Genomic DNA, 16,540 nt, shown 5'->3' with positions numbered 1-16,540 from the left:
GTCTGGAACCGTGCGACTGCTACGGTCGCAGGTTCGAATCCTGCCTCGGGCACGGATGTGTGTGATGTCCTTAGGTTAGTTAGGTTTAAGTAGTTCTAAGTTCTAGGGGACTGATGACCACAGCAGTTGAGTCCCATAGTGCTCAGAGCCATTTGAACCATTTTGCACCAGAAATCGCTTGTGATACATGGTGTCATTTGCAATGCGGATGTTATCAACCATTGACGGTATAAAAAAATAGAAAATACTAGCATACTTCGCTTATTTTCATTCCATAATGTCATACGGGATCTTTTTTTGGGAGTTGGGGGGAGGGGGGGGGGGGGGGGGGTAGCTCGTCAAGTCAAGTTAAAGCTTCCGAGACCAAAAAACGGTAATATGATTTATTTTGGAGTATAGACACAAGAGCATCCTGGAGAGGCCTGTTCAAGGAACTGGGTACACTACTTACCGCATCTTCATACACTTACTTCTAAATGAAATCTGTGATGATATATATCTTCCAAACCAACATCTCAGTTCTTAGAATCAGCAGTAGAAATAAGAATTATCTACACAGAGCTTTGAAGTCAGATCAAAAAAATTAATTTTTGGCCAAAAAGACGATCGACGACCTGATTGAGGAAGTGTACATGCCATTAGAAAACATGCAGAAGGAATGAGTGCCCACTCGAAACGAAACACCACCTAGTGCATCAGATTCCTAAAACTGAAGTGAGCTAAACAAAATAGACATGAATAATGACTCTGTGATTGAGATAGCTGTCGGCCAAGTCTAGCAATCTACACATCGAAATTCTGCTGGCCAACATGTATGTACAGTGTGCAAAATTTAAGAACTGAAATAACTTTGGCATGATGTGTCAATGCTGGTAGTACCGTGCGTAATCAGTACCTTTGAATAAAAGTGTATTTTCTGTTCGTCTCATTGCTTATTCTTTCAGTTATCTTCCGACTGTAATGTAGCATTAGCGCGCTGGACTGGAATTCGGGAGGACTACGGTTCAAATCCGTGTCCGGCTGTCCTGATTTAGGTTTTCCGTGATTTCCCTAAATCACTTCAGGCAAGTGTCAGGATAGTTCCTTTGAAAGGACACCGCCGATTTCCTTTCTCATCCTTCCACAATCCGAGCTTGTGCTCCGTCTCTAATGACCTCGTTGCCGACGGGACGTTAAATACTAATCTCTTCCTTCTTCCCCCTGTAACGTAGCAGTTCTGACATACAAAGTTTCATCCAGCTATGTTACTTGCCAGTGACACATCATGCAAATGTTACTTTCTTCCATGGGTTTTGCACACCAGAGTAGTTCAGCTGTGCATACTTATGTGTGTGTCGTGTTACGCTCTTTTCTGTGTCACAGAGAAACCGACGTACGTAAAGTGCCGACGCAGACATAATTAAGGGATGAAGGAAAACAACAGCCACAGGACGCAGTATTCATGATCACGGCTGCTTTTTCTGCTCGAGTTTGCCTTAATGGAAGAGGTCCTTTTTCCAGTGTCAACATCTTTACTCGGGCATTATTCTCAATAAAATCCTGCTCGCTCCTTTACGAAGGCTACTGCGCCACTGTCCGTCTTCGTTGTGCCGCATCTCTTCTCCTCTTTCAGTAACAGCCGCTAGTTCTTGTAAGTGATGCTCTGGCGGTATTTCTTAAATTATTTCTGTCCTGTCATCGTTTCGGAACTGGTAAACAATTTTCCATTTGGAATCCTCCTATCGGGAACTGTTATAAATCAAACTTATCGATTGCAGATTTCTCCTAGTGAAGTTGAACTTTGATAGAAATTGAATTCCCGGAATCTGCTGTTTTATACTGGTGTTCAAGAGGAACCCTTTACAAAGTCCCCCTCCGGACGTTTAGATTTGGACTTGATGTATTTTTCTAAATCGCTTCACGCGGATGCCGAGGTACTACCTGTGAATAGGTTCGGCCGATGACATCTATCTCTATTGACCACGTTATCGGAGCGACGCTAAACTCAAATCTTCGATCTTTAGAAGCGGCCACATAACAAATCCCGGATGAATCTTTCGTCCTATAGAGGAAAGCGCGATGTTTCGACACTTCATGGTAGATTAAAACTATGTTATCTGTTTCGAGACTCGAACCTTCTAAGGGCATGCCCGCGGAAGGCAAGATTCCGCGCTCTGGTCCAGATTCGGCACACAGTTTTAATATATCAGGAAGTTTCCAAACAAAACAACGTATTTGGTAGCTGAGTTTTCTGATTCGGCCATACGATTTTCTTTGGCGCTTCTCGTGAGTTATGCTTTGGATCACAACCTCCGTCTGTTACAAACGTTGTGTGGTAGACTAATCTGTCCATAATTAGTGAGTCAGAGGGAAAATGAGTCAGACCACCTCCTCCAGAACCGTGCCTTCTAAAGCGCTATGGCACTGAAAAAAAAATCTCTTCGAGGGTTGCCTGCTCTATTTTTTTTTTTAACTTAGTCAATATACGTGCGATTGAGAATAAAGGAGCAGTGAGCAGTGTAATAACAGCTCTCACCAATAAACATTACATGACATTCATTCGGATTGGCACTCGTCATTTTTCAACATTGTCTCCTTAGTGTCCAAACATTAATTTCGTCACAGCAAAGTGTTCATGCCTGTCGAGAAGAAAGTTGCTTAAGCAATGCCTACCAATTCTGGGCGATAGCCAGAGCTCCGATATCAATTGAGAAAAGCTTGACACCCAACAGCTTGTATAATTGATGAAGACCAACTTGTATAATTAATAAAGCGTCCATGTTTTTAGGCAGTCTCGGATCACATGGATCCTAACCGCTCCCACTATTGAGGTATCCATTGGCTGGTAGTAAGTAAGTTATCAAGTGCTATGATTTTACCTCTTTTCTGCTAATATAGTGGTGGTGTGTAGAAAGAGACGACTTGAATGTCAGTACTGAGTATTACTGTCGCTTATAAAGCAGTATATTGGTATGAAACAGTGTCCTGGGACTGAAGAAAATGTTTCTGCCCAGGAGTTATATGCAAGTGAGAAATGCAGAAGCAAATGAAAACAATTCGGATATGGTGCTACAGTAGATGTTCAAATTAACTGAACGGATATAGACGAAATGAAGAAGCATTAAAAAAATATATGCGAAGAAGTCTGTGGAAAGCCTTTACTGGAACAGGCGATATCATGGTTGTCTATGTGCTAAAGTATCCAGAAAGACGTACCGTTAATAACTATGTGAAGATGAAATTAGCAGAGTTTAGGATGAGATGTAGAAAGATATTATTCAGCCAAGAGACACCTGTAATCGAGAAAACAACAATACACCACAGTAGGTTGAAAGTGCTATAATTTTATTTAGTGCTTCATTATTAGTTTTGTACGTCCCCGGTAGCTGAATTGTCAGCGTGACGGATTGTCAATTCTCTGGGCCCAGGTTCGATTCCCGGCTGGGTCGGGGAATTTTCTCCGCCCAGGGACTGGGTGCTGTGCTGTCCTCATCATCGTCCTATCATCCTCATCGACTGCAGGTCGCCGAAGTGGCGTCAAATTGAAACACCGGCACCCGGCGAACGGTCTGCCCGACAGGGGGCCCTAGCCATACGATTAAATAAAAATTATTAGTTTAGATTCCGTCTTTTGCCTCTGATCTTTAGTCGTGTGTGTAACTGCTATCCGGTGCACAACGATCACTGTCGTTGTTTCTTATAAACAGACTTCCCATAATGCTCGAGAAACGTGTGCTGATGTTATTCTGACACTGATAATATACGACGATGACTATTGATGCTTCTTTTCGTGGTGTAAACCTATGCTTTACAACCCGGTCCTGATAGATGAGCGTTTGGCTTCTGGGATGTTATGCACCACCTAACTAACTGTCTGCTTGATGTTGACCAAGAAATCGACATTAGATAATGGCGAAGAATGATTGCAAATAAAATGCACTCTACGCAGGAAAATAAAAGTTGTCATATTTAATCAGTGGTATATCCAAATATATCAAAGAGTTAATTTGCTGTCCCGACGATGAGACTGAGACTTAGTTTGGAGATCCGGCCTTAATGCACACAATCCTTTAGTGACTGCTTTCCGCAACAGCGAAAGTGTTTAATTTCTCTACGACGTTGATGTCGCACTTCCTGCATTTCTTCGCACGGGCCGCGCGGGATTAGCCGAGCGGTCTGGAGCGCTGCAACATGCACTGTGCGGCTGGTCCCGGCGGAGGTTCGAGTCCTCCCTCGGGCATGGGTGTGTGTGTTTGCCCTTAGGATAATTTAGGTTAATTGTGTGTAAGCTTAGGGACTGATGACCTTAGCAGTTAAGTCCCATAAGATTTCACACACACATTCTTCGTACGGTAGAAACTGCTTTCAGCAGCGCCAAGAGACCCAAACTGAAATCTTTTAACGTAAAAAATACGAATGATGACAACATCAATTGCTCTATTTTCAACTTTCGTGCATTCAGTGACAAGATACCGAAGTACAAGCCAACGAAACAAATTCTGTTGTACTTAATGTAATGTGTACGATAGAGTCAAGCCATACAGTAGGTCCTTATACATTAATGGTAACCCAAATACGTTCTTTTATCGGTATGTTTAAGAACTTGATGTTATTCCACACAGTAACCTTGATAGAAAAACATTTCAAATGTTGTCACTGCTGAAATGCAATAGTAATGCAGTCAATAACTGCAAACAGTGTGTGTCAAATAACACAGCCTTACAGAAGTCAAACGCCAGACATATCAGTTATGAACGTTCATGTCCAAAGAGAAACGTCACATTAACATATGATAGTTAAATGTACACATTTTTATCTATTCAAAGAGGTAATATTTGCACTAGTCTTGTAGCTGCAACAGTCATTACATGTTTTTATTTTCTTCTTACAATTTTTAAAGGTTTTCAGGACGCACGATCGCTTCTGCCAAACGTAACTAAGAACAGAACTGCGACGGCCATTTATCATACGTCTCCTCTTGCAAATTATCCTGTTTACACACAGGAATTTGTTTAGTAACGCAAACATGTAGGTTAAGCAGAGGAAACAGCAAGGCAATAAAGCAATTGGGCCTTCATGACATGGTGAGGGGTCGTTATTAAACAGAGTATAGATGAGGTTTTCATATTTAGAAGATTTATCACATTGCACTGGTAAACTGTTAAAAATTTTAGTATGGGTAGGGGTACTAACAAATAATTTATACGAAAAATTACGTTATAGATGTCGCTGTTAATAGAAAAGCTTTAAATTTTGTCCACCATACTACAGTCTCCGATATGTAAAAAAATTGGAGAATGAAGTTCTTCGAATTGCCGGTTTGTTTACGGATTTAAAAATGTCTCACATCAGCTACTTTCAATAAAATCGGTACTTATTCGCTATCGGTAATAAATGAGAAGGCCATGTGCGTTAAACCGGAAGAATTACTTGATTTGTGAGTTATGCTACTCACGTAGTTACCGTAGAGAACGACAACGTCTAAAATGAAAAACGAAGTTTGTCGACATGACTTTCACTTCCAGATTTAAGGATCTTTGAATTTTTAACATCCTATTAGAGATAATGGGGTCCACAAGGTATCGTCTTGTTAATATATTAATATATACATATGGAAATTGATGTCAAAAGTAAATTATTTATGATTTTGATAGTTTTATGCATTCTATAAATAACTAAAAAGGTTATATTAAATTTTGACGTATACTTGGAAGCAACATACTTTTCTTGCAAACTAAAGTAAAACTTAAACTGTCGCATCTGTCTGTAATGGTTTATATTGTGCTCTGCTTCCGATTCGTCTGTCCCGGGTTCGATTCCCACCCGAGTTGGGGATTTTCTCTGCCCGGGGACTGGGTGTTTGTGTTGTCCTCATAATTTCATCATCATCATTCGTGACAGTGGCTAGACTGGACTGTGTAAAAATCGGACTGTGTAAAAACTGGGACTTTGTACGGACGCCGATGACCACGCAGTTGAGAGCCCAACAAACCAAACATCGATTCGTCTGTAGTGTGAAAATTGAGTGAAAATTCCAAAAGCACAAGCTGTATGAAATAAAATTGCCGAGCACTAATATGGGCTACTTTTTAGAGTTGGATTTCTTCAAGATTCTCCACAATTTTACAGTCATATACTGAGATTTACAACGCTCAGGTTCTGGTGCCGTTGAATGCAACTTAAGTATCATACAAACAAACACAGGTCCTGCATGCCCAACGATACCGAGGGCTGCCGTGTCATCCTCAGCCCTGAGGCGTCGCCGGATGCGTTTACAGAGGGGCATGTGGTCAGCACACAGTGCTCCCAGCCGTTGTCAGTTTTTGTGATCAGTGTCGCTTCTTCTCAGTCAAGTAGCTCCTGCCGACCGGGTTGGCAGAGCGGTTCTAGGCGCTACAGTCTGGAACGGCGCGACCGCTACGGTCGCAGGTTCGAATCCTGCGTCGAGCATGGATGTGTGTAATGTCCTTAGGTTAGTTAGGTTTAAGTAGTTCTAAGTTCTAGGAGACTGATGACCTCAGAAATTAAGTCCCGTAGTGCTCAGAGCCATTTGAACCAAGTAGCTCCTCAATTAGCCTCTCAAGGGCAGAGTGCAATCCACTTGACAACAACACTCGGTGGACCCGGACGGTGACCTATCCAAGTGCTACCCAAGCCCAACAGCGCTTAACTTCGGTGATCTGAAGGGAACCGGTGTTAGAACTGCGGCAAGGCCGTTGGCACTTCAGTGTCATACCAAACAAAAATAGGTTAACAGGTTATTGAACACGAACTACGTTGTGTAACCTGAAATTAAATCTGATATATTGTCAATGATCTCAGAAGGCATACGTTCAAATGAATAAATTAGAAAGTCGTCGATAGCATGATACTTCGTAATGCTCTGTCTGACATGCGCACTGCAAAAAGATTGAAATTGTGAGGAGCCCCCGCTCTTTGAAACCGTCATACTGGCGGCTAGCCTAGCTCATATTAACACAGACGATCGCAATTGAAACATTACCGTTATGTCAGTTTTGATTTTCATACCTTACAACCATTAAATATAATGAATACTAGCAGCACAGCTCACTGAAGCCCAAAGTCGTGCAAGATGCGCAGTAAACGGGTAAAGGACGGGCGGAATTAAACTCCTTAATTTCACGCGGTAATCGTTTCGTGCGTCTCTCATCAGCGCGGGGGCGTGAAACCGAACCAATTACCTCTTTGCAAATTTATCTCCACATGCATCATTAATTAAAATTCCGGAAAGCGTCAGGATCCAACGCCGTTTTCACAGCCGGACGCATGTTTCCGAGTCCCGTTACGTACTGAGGTGCGGCCTACGCCTGGACGTGCTCGCGAGTGTCCTGTGACAGACAGGGAGGGGCCGCTGTCTGGCAGTCGTCATCGTCGACAGATCGTATCACGTCACACCGGCGGCTGCAGGGCTTTGGCCGGCTCTTCTCTCTGACTCTGATCCTCAGCAGCCACCCCCCCCCCCCTCCCTCCCTCCCACCACACCTCTTCCTCGTGAGCATATGACTGAAGACCTGTACCGCCCACCAGCACGGTGAATGATGTCTCTTACTTTCCTTGACAAGCATCGGCTAGTCTGATTTAGGTTCGTTGGCATAGCAGATGAAGTGAATATTACCGAACCAACAGTTTTTTTTTTAAATCGTGGTTGCTAAATAATGACGCGGATTGTTTACAGAGAAACAGAGAAACTGATAGAGCCGACCTCGGGGAAGATCAATTTGGGCTCGGTAGGAATGTAGGAACACACAATGCGATGCTGACCGTAAGACTTAGATGGGCTGAAGAGAGGTGAACTTATGTCTGTAAAGGCTCCATAAGTAATGCAACGCCAGTTTCGATTGAAAAAATGTGGAATTTGTTGTGGGACATCGTGGATTATCCCGCTTCAGTCCCTATAGTTTCATGACGTTCCGATAGGTGGCGACGCTATACATATCGTTCAAAACGGCGACTGTAACGGAGGTGCAGAGAGCTGTCACTGAATTTCGTTTGGCAGAAGACCAGAGCATCACAGTATTCATAGGCGCTTGCAGAATGTCTACGGAGACCTAGCAGTGAACAAAACCACGGTGAGTCGTTGGGTGAGGCGTCTGTCATATCACAAGACGGTCGCGCAAACCTTATCGATGTCTCCCGTGCCGACCGGACGCAGACAGCTGTGAAATTGAAGAAACGACGTCAGGGTATTCGCTGCCACAAAAGTACAAACGGAGTTCTCCTTCATCATGACAACCCAAGGCCTCACACAAGTCTGTGAACTCTGGAGGGGCTCACAAAATTTCATTAGACTGTCCTTCGTCATCCACCCTACATCCCGGGTCTCGCACGTTCCGACTTCCATCTGTTTGGTCCAATGAAAGATGTACTCTGCGGGAAGCAGTACTTGGAGAGTTTACTGCTGCAGCAACACGATGGCCGCGACGTGGACCAGTAGAGTGGTACCATGCGAACATACTGGCCCTCCCAGTAAGGTGGCGCAAGGCTGTCTCACTGAACGGAGATTGTGTTGAAAAATAGGATTTTTAGCCAAAAGTGTGGGGAATAATATGATGTATTGGATCCTGAATAAAACTAATCTGCTTTGAGAAAAAAATGTGTTGCTTTACTTATTGAACGCCCGTCGTAGATTTACAGATGGTTGTTGACTGGAATACATCCTTTGAAATTTTGAAGGCATCAAGGATAAAATACAGACAGCCAAAAGTGATCTACAGCTAGTACAGAAAGCAGACTGCAATTACAATAGCCGAAGGGCATGACAGGAAAGGAGTAGTTCAGAAGGGAGTCACACAAGGTTACAGCCTATCTCCATTATTATTCAATCTGCTCATTGAGAAAGCAGCAAAAGAAAACGAGGAGAGGTGATCAAAATTCAAGGAAAAGAAATAAAAAGTTGAGGTTTTCTGATGACACTGCACTTCTCACAGAGACAGCAGAGGACTTCGAAGATCAGTTGAAAAGAGGTTTAAAATGAACGTCAGCAAAACTAATATAATAGGAATGGAATGTAATCGATTTAAATCAGGCTATGCTGAGGGAACTATTTCAGGTGATGGCACACTGAAAGTAGAAAATAAGTCTCGCTATTTGGGAAGCAGAATAACTGACGATGGCCGAAACAGAGAGGACTTGAAATGCAGACTGGCAACAGCAACAAATGCGTTTCTCAAACCAAGAAATGTATTATCTCGAATACAAACAGGTGTTAGGAAGTATTTCCTGAAGGTATCTACGGTGAATGTAGCCTTATACGGAAGTGGAACGTGGACTATAAATGGTTCAGACAAAAACATAAGCTTTTGAAATGTAGTGTTACAGAAAAATTCTGAAGATTGGGTAGCTACATGAGGTACTGAATGCCACTGAGGAGAAGGGAAACTTATATCACAATTTGCCTAAAAGAAGGGGTCGGTTGGTACGACACATCGTGAAGCATTAAAAATGATCAGTTTGGTAACAGTGGAAAGTGTGCAGCCGGGGGGTAAAATTGTGGAGTGAAACGCTACAAGTTCAAAGAGATATAGAATGCGTACTTATGCAGAGGTGAAGAGGCGCATACAGAATAAAACAGTGTGGAGAGGCAAACCAGCATCCGGACCACAACAGCAATTGACGTTTAGTTATTAAGTTGCGAAGTTTTCGAGACAAGTTCTGCCTGCAGAGGAACCCCTGCTGTTCCTCATCTACATAAACTATTTGGCAGACAACCTGAATAGCCCTCTTAAAGTGCTTGCCGATGATGTCATCGTTTACTGTCCAGTAGAGTCATCAGGAGATCAAAACGAATTGCGAAATGATGTAGAAAAAATATTCGTATAGTGCGAATAGTGGCAATTACTCACTAAACGACAAAAAGTGTGGGGGTCATCCAGATGAGTGCTAAAAAACCGTTAAATTTCGGTTACACAATAAATCACAAATTTGAAGGTGGCAGGTACAACTAAATGCACAGGAGTTAAGGTTACGAGCAACGTAAATTGGAACCATTGCACACAAATTGGTGTGGGGAACGCCAAACAAGAAATGAGTTTTATTGACAGTAGACTTAGAAGATCCAACGTAGTTACTAAAGAGACTGCCTACACTACCCTTGACAGACGTATTCTGAAATACTGATCTACTGTGAGGGATACTTACAAGACAGGATGTCAAGACAACAACAAAAAGTCAAAAATGGGCAGCCTGTTTTGTATTATCACGTATAGACTATCAGAGACATGATAAGCGAGTTGGCGTGGCAATCTTTAAAACAAAGTCATTTTTCGTTGCGCGAGAACGTTTGCAACATTACGATCACTTACTTTCTTCTCCGAATGCCAAAATACTTCGTTGATTCCCACCTAATGGAAATTAGAGGTCGCGCAGAAAGAATCAGGTTGACATTTATGTGATTGCAGTTCTCGGCATATTCCAGTGAGGAAATCGTACCGGCTTATCAGACGAGTGATGGCGTCGTCTTGCCGCAATGTTTCGATGAGTTAAGCGAAGATCATGGATACGAAACTTATCGAAACGTTGCGACGTCACCAACACTCGGCGTATCACCCTAATGGATTTTATCATAGGTGTACATTTTCGCACGTATTATTCTAGATCGGAACTCTAGGGAAATAAACTGAAAGTGCTTGTATGAACCCTCTGATAAACAAGTCTGAACTGCTCTTAGACACTGAAGCGCCAAAGAAACTGGTATAGGCATGCGTATTCGAATACAGATATATGTAAACAGGCACAATAGGGCGCTGCGGTTGGCAACGCCTATATAAGACAAGTGTCTGGCGCAGTTGTTAGATCAGTTACTGCTGCTACAATGGCATGTTATCAAGATTTAAGTCAGTTTCAACGTGGTATTATGATCGGCGCACGAGCGATGGGACACAGTATCTACGAGGTAGCGATGAAGTGGGGACTTTTCCGTACGAACATTTCACTAGCATACCTTGAATACCAGGAATCCAGTAAAACTTCAAATCTCCGACATGGCTACGGCTAGAAAAAGATCCTGTAAAAACAGGACCAACGACGACTGAAGAGAATCGTTCAACGTGACAGATGTGCAACCATACCACAAATTACTGCAGATTTCAGTGCTGGGCCATCAACAAGTGTCAGCGTGCGAACCATTCAACGAAACATCATCGATGTGGGTTTTGGGAGCTGAGCCGGTCGTAGTGGCCGAGCGGTTCTAGGCGCTACAGTCAGGAACCGCGCGACCGCTACGGTCGCAGGTTCGAATCCTGCCTCCGTCATGGATGTGTGTGATGTCCTTAGGATAGTTAGGTTTAAGTAGTTCTAAGTTCTAGGGGACTGATGACCTCAGAGGTTAAGTCCCATAGTGCTCAGAGCCATTTGAACTTTTTTTTCTTTTTTTTTTTTTTTTTTAAAGCTGAAGGCCTACTCGTGTACCCTTGATGACCACACAACAAAAATCTTCACGCCTCGCCTTGGTCCGTCAGCACCGTCATTGGACTGTTGATGACTGGAAACATGTTGCCTGGTTGTACGAGTCTCGTTTCAAATTGTACGGAGCGGATGGACGTGTGTGGGTACGGAGACAACCTCATGAATCCACGGACCCTGTATGTCAGCAGGAGACTGTTCAAGCTGGTGGAAGCTCTGTAATGGTGTAGGGCGTGTGCAGTTGGAGTGATATGGGATCCCTGGTACGTCTAGATACAACTTTGACAGGTGAAACGTAGGTAATCATCCTGTCTGATCACCTGCATCTATTCATGTCCATTGTGCATTCCGACGGACTAGGACAATTCCAGCAGAACAATGCGACATTTCACACGTCCGGAATTGCTACAGAGTGACTCCAGGAACACTCTTCTGATTTAAACACTTCCGCTGGCCACCAAACTGCCCAGGCATGAACATTATTGAGCAGACCTGGGATGCCTTGTAACGTGCTGTTCAGAAGAGATCTCGACCCCCTCGTACATTTACGGATCTATGGACAGCCCTGCAGGAGTCACGGTGTCAATTCTCTCCAGCAGTACTTCAGACATTAGTTGAGTCCATACCACGCCGGGTTGCCGTACTTCTGAGTGCTCGCGGAGGCCATACACGATATTATGCAGGTGTACCAGTTTCTTTCGCTCTTCAGTGTAGATGTAGATCTACACTACTGGCCATTAAAATTGCTACACCATGAAGATGACGTGCTACAGACGCGAAATTTAACCGACAGGAAGAAGATGCTGTGATATGCAAATGATTAGCTTTTCAGAGCAATCACACGAGGTTGGCGCCGGTGGCAACACCTACAACGTGCTGACATGAGGAAAGTTTCCAACCGATTTCTCATACACAATGAGCAGATGACAGGCGTTGCCTGGTGAAACCTTGTTGTAATGTCTCGTGTAAGGAGGAGAAATGCGTACCATCACGTTTCCGACTTTGATAAAGGTCGGATTGTAGCCTATCGCGATTGCGGTTTATCGTATCGCGACATTGCTGCTCGCGTTGGTCGAGATCCAATGACTGTTAGCAGAATATGGAATCGGTGGGTTCAGGAGGGTAACACGAAACGCCGTGCTGGATCCCCACGGCCTCGTATCACTACTAGTCAAGATGACAGTCATCTTATCCGCATAGCTATAACGGATCGTGCAGCCACGTCTCGATCCCTGAATCAACAGATGGGGAAGTTTGCAAGACAACAACCATCTGCACGAACAGTTCGACGACGTTTGCAGCAGCATGGACTATCATCTCGGAGACCATGGCTGCGGTTACCCTTGACGCTGCATCACTGATAGGAGCGCCTGCGATGGTGTACTCAACGACTAACCTGGGTGCACGAATGGCAAAACGTCATTTTTTCGGATGAATCCACGTTCTGTTTACAGCATCGTGATGGTCGCATCGGTGTTTGTCGATATCGTGGTGGGTGCACCCGTGGCTCTACCCTTCATTCGATCCCTGCGAAACGCTACATTTCAGCAGGACAATGCACGACCACAAGTTGCAGGTCCTGTACGGGCCTTTCTGGATACAGAAAATGTTCGACTGCTGCCCTGGCCAGCACACTCTCCAGATCTCTCACCAATTGAAAACGTCTGGTCAATGGTGGCCGAGCAACTGGCTCGTCACAATACGACAGTCACTACTGCGGTATCGTGTTGAAGCTGCATGGGCAGCTGTACCTGTACACGCCATCCAAGCCGTTTGACTCAATGCCCAGGTGTATCAAGGCCGTTATTACGGCCAGAGGTGGTTGTTCTGGGTACTGATTTCTCAGGATCTATGCACCCAAATTGCGTGAAAACGTAATCACATGTCAGTTCTAGTATAATATATTTGTCCAATGAATACCCGTTTTTCATCTGCATTTCTTCTTGGTGTAGCAATTTTAATGGCCAGTAGTGTAAATATCGAAAATTGTAGATGGTTATATGCAAACTTCAAACTGGTTAAACTCCTATTTCTTAAGATTTCTGCAGGAAACAGCTTATCTCCAGTTAGTGTTTGCAACCTGAGTGTTACGGAGAATTCAGCACACGGCCTAGGCAGAGTACAGCAATGCTGTGTGTGTCGCTGGCGCCACGGAGCGCTCCTCGCCGGCACCGCAACCGAGCCAGACGTGCGGTGTTTTTGTGCAGTCGCCCTCTGCTCTGCATGCAGCTGGAGCGCCGCGAGGGGCCTGTGAACTCCGCGGCTTCAGCCATTCTTTCTTCGCGGGAATCCGAAGAAGAAAACCACGAGCCCGGGGGGTGGGGGTGGAGGAGACACATGCGACGCTGCTGTTGATTTTTCACACGCGCCCGCTAAAAGAAGTGCCGAGCCCGGCTGGCCGGCCTGCCGGTGCTAAAAGAACCGGCGAGTAGCATGTGAGCACTGCGCCGGCGTGGACTGTGTGCGGTGCGATGCGACGCGGCGAGACCGCGGCCGTTATACTCGCGAGGTCGGCTGCGCGCCTGCGCACGTGCATCGCACGCTGCCGCCGGGGTCACTCCAAGGGCGCGCCGGGGAACTGCAGCGTCATCCGGAGAACACTGTCTGCCCCTGTACCTGCTGCTCTCCTCCTCTCTACATCTCTCCCTGCGTGTGTGTGTGTGTGTGTGTGTCTGCGTCCTCGCGTCCTTTTTCCCAAATTCACACTTTTTTTAAAAAATTATATACTACACCACGTTTCTTCCATTTGTAGACTTAGAGATAGCTTTTGACAATGTTGACTGGAATACTCTCTTTCAAATTCTGAAGGCGGCAGGGGTAAAATACAGGGAGCGAAAGGCTATTTACAATTTGTACAGAAACCAGATGGCAGTTATAAGAGTACAGGGGCATGAAAGGGAAGCAGTGGTTGGGAAGGGAGTGAGACAGGGTTGTAGCCTCTCCCCAATGTTATTCAATCTGTATATTGAGCAAGCAGTGAAGGAAACAAAAGAAAAATTCGGAGTAGGTATTAAAATCCATGGAGAAGAAATAAAAACTTTGGGGTTCGCCGATGACAATGTAATTCTGTCAGAGACAGCAAAGGACTTGGAAGAGCAGTTGAACGGAATGGACAGTGTCATGAAAGGAGGGTATAAGATGAACATCAACAAAAGCAAAACGAGGATAATGGAATGTAGTCGAATTAAGTCGGGTGATAATGAGGGAATTAGATTAGGAAATGAGACACTTAAAGGAGTAAAGGAGTTTTGCTATTTGGGGAGCAAAATAATTAATGATGGTCGAAGTAGAGAAGATATAAAACGTAGACTGGCAATTGCAAGGAAAGGCGTTTCTGAAGAAGAGGAATTTGTTAACATCGGGTATAGATTTAAGTGTCAGGAAGTCATTTCTGAAAGTATTTGTATGGAATGTAGCCATGTCTGGAAGTGAAACATGGACGATAAGTAGTTTGGACAAGAAGAGAATAGAAGCTTCCGAAATGTGGTGCTACAGAAGAATGCTGAATATTAGATGGATAGATCATATAACTAATGAGGAGGTATTGAATAGGATTGGGGAGAAGAGAAGTTTGTGGCACAACTTGACTAAAAGAAGGGATCGGTTGGTAGGACATATTCTGAGGCATCGAGGGATCACCAATTTAGTATTGGAGGGCAGCGCGGAGGGTAAAAATCGTAGAGGGAGACCAAGAGATGAATACACTAAACAGATACAGAAGGATGTAGGTTGCAGTAGGTACTGGGAGATGAAGAAGCTTGCACAGGATAGGGTAGCATGGAGAGCTGCATCAAACCAGTCTCAGGACTGAAGACCACAACAACAACAACAACAACAACAACATTCTACACTGCTGACTTGGAAGAATAGCAAATAACGTAATTTTACTTATTGTGCATATACAGTGTAGTAGGAACAATACAATGATAAATTTGTAACGTTATTTGGGGCTAATAAGGCTGCGAAATTGAGCACACAGAGCTTCCAACTTAGGCAGCAACAAGGGTTTTAACGCGGCTGGACAAAGAGTCGACCTCAGCTTGCGTGACAGATACGTTTACAACATTTCTTGCTGTTTCAGCTGCACGAGGGGCGTTTGAAAAGTCCATGCAAAGTCCGAGAGATGGCACCACCAGCGTTTACCAAGGTCATGTTTAGTCGGTAGCGTCTTTGGAAAGAACGCACACGAAGTATCAGCCATATTGGTCTATTTCTTTGCGTTTGGCATTCGTGTGAATCAAGGAAGTCGAGTGATTTTTAAAAAATTGACGGAAACGAATTTTGTGTGGTGATTAAACATTTCTTTATAAAAGGCAAAACGCCTCAGGTGACTAAAGAGAAGCTTGATAAACATTACGGTGACTCTGCACCTTCAATTAGAACAGTTTATAAGTGGTTTCAAAATTTTCGGAGTGACCATATGGACACAAGTGATGCTGAACGTTCTGGACGCCCTGTGGAGGTTACGACTCCAGAAATCATTGATAAAATCCATGATAAGGTTATGGTAGCTGTCTTTTGGGATTCGCAAGGGATAATCCTCATCGACTATCTGGAAAATAGTAAAACTATTACAGGTGAATATTATTCATCGTTATTGGACCGTTTGAAAACCGAGCTGCAAGAAAAACGCCGGCGATTGCACCGCAAAAAAGTCCTTTTCCGTCACGACTTTGCACCAGTACACACCTCAGCAGTTGTGATCGCAAAATTAATTGAATTAGGATTCCAACTCTTTTCACATCCCCCCTATTCTCCTATTCTCCAGACTTGGCTCCCTTGGATTACTATTTGTTCCTAATTTGAAGAAATGGCTGGTGGGACAAATATTTTATTCAAATGAGGAGTTGATTGCAACAACTATTAGCTGTTTTGCAGACTTGGACAATTCCTATTGTTCGGAAGGAATCAACAAATTAGAACAGCGTTGGACGAAGTGTATAACTATAAAAGGAGACTATGTCGAAAAATAAAAAATGTTTACCCAAAACACGTAAGTAGTTTTTATTTTTGCACGGACTTTTCAAACGCCCATCGTATGTGAGTTCGTGACCTGCTACGTCTGGTAAATGGAGTAGTGGTGTGCGTCTGTCTGGGCAACACATGATCAGACGTTTCATTGGATGAAGGCTCTGGACAA

At 44.0% G+C, this 16,540-nt stretch overlaps 1 pseudogene; it reads right to left on the bottom strand.

Moving 5' to 3' along the window:
* Window positions 1–6,581: 6,581 nt before the first annotated feature.
* Window positions 6,582–6,700, bottom strand: LOC124614235 (annotated as a pseudogene).
* Window positions 6,701–16,540: the final 9,840 nt, after the last annotated feature.

The sequence above is a fragment of the Schistocerca americana genome, chromosome 4 (genome assembly GCF_021461395.2).
Source record: "Schistocerca americana isolate TAMUIC-IGC-003095 chromosome 4, iqSchAmer2.1, whole genome shotgun sequence".
In the NCBI taxonomy this organism is placed as follows: domain Eukaryota; kingdom Metazoa; phylum Arthropoda; class Insecta; order Orthoptera; family Acrididae; genus Schistocerca; species Schistocerca americana.
This window is presented reverse-complemented; position numbering and strand designations above follow the sequence as displayed.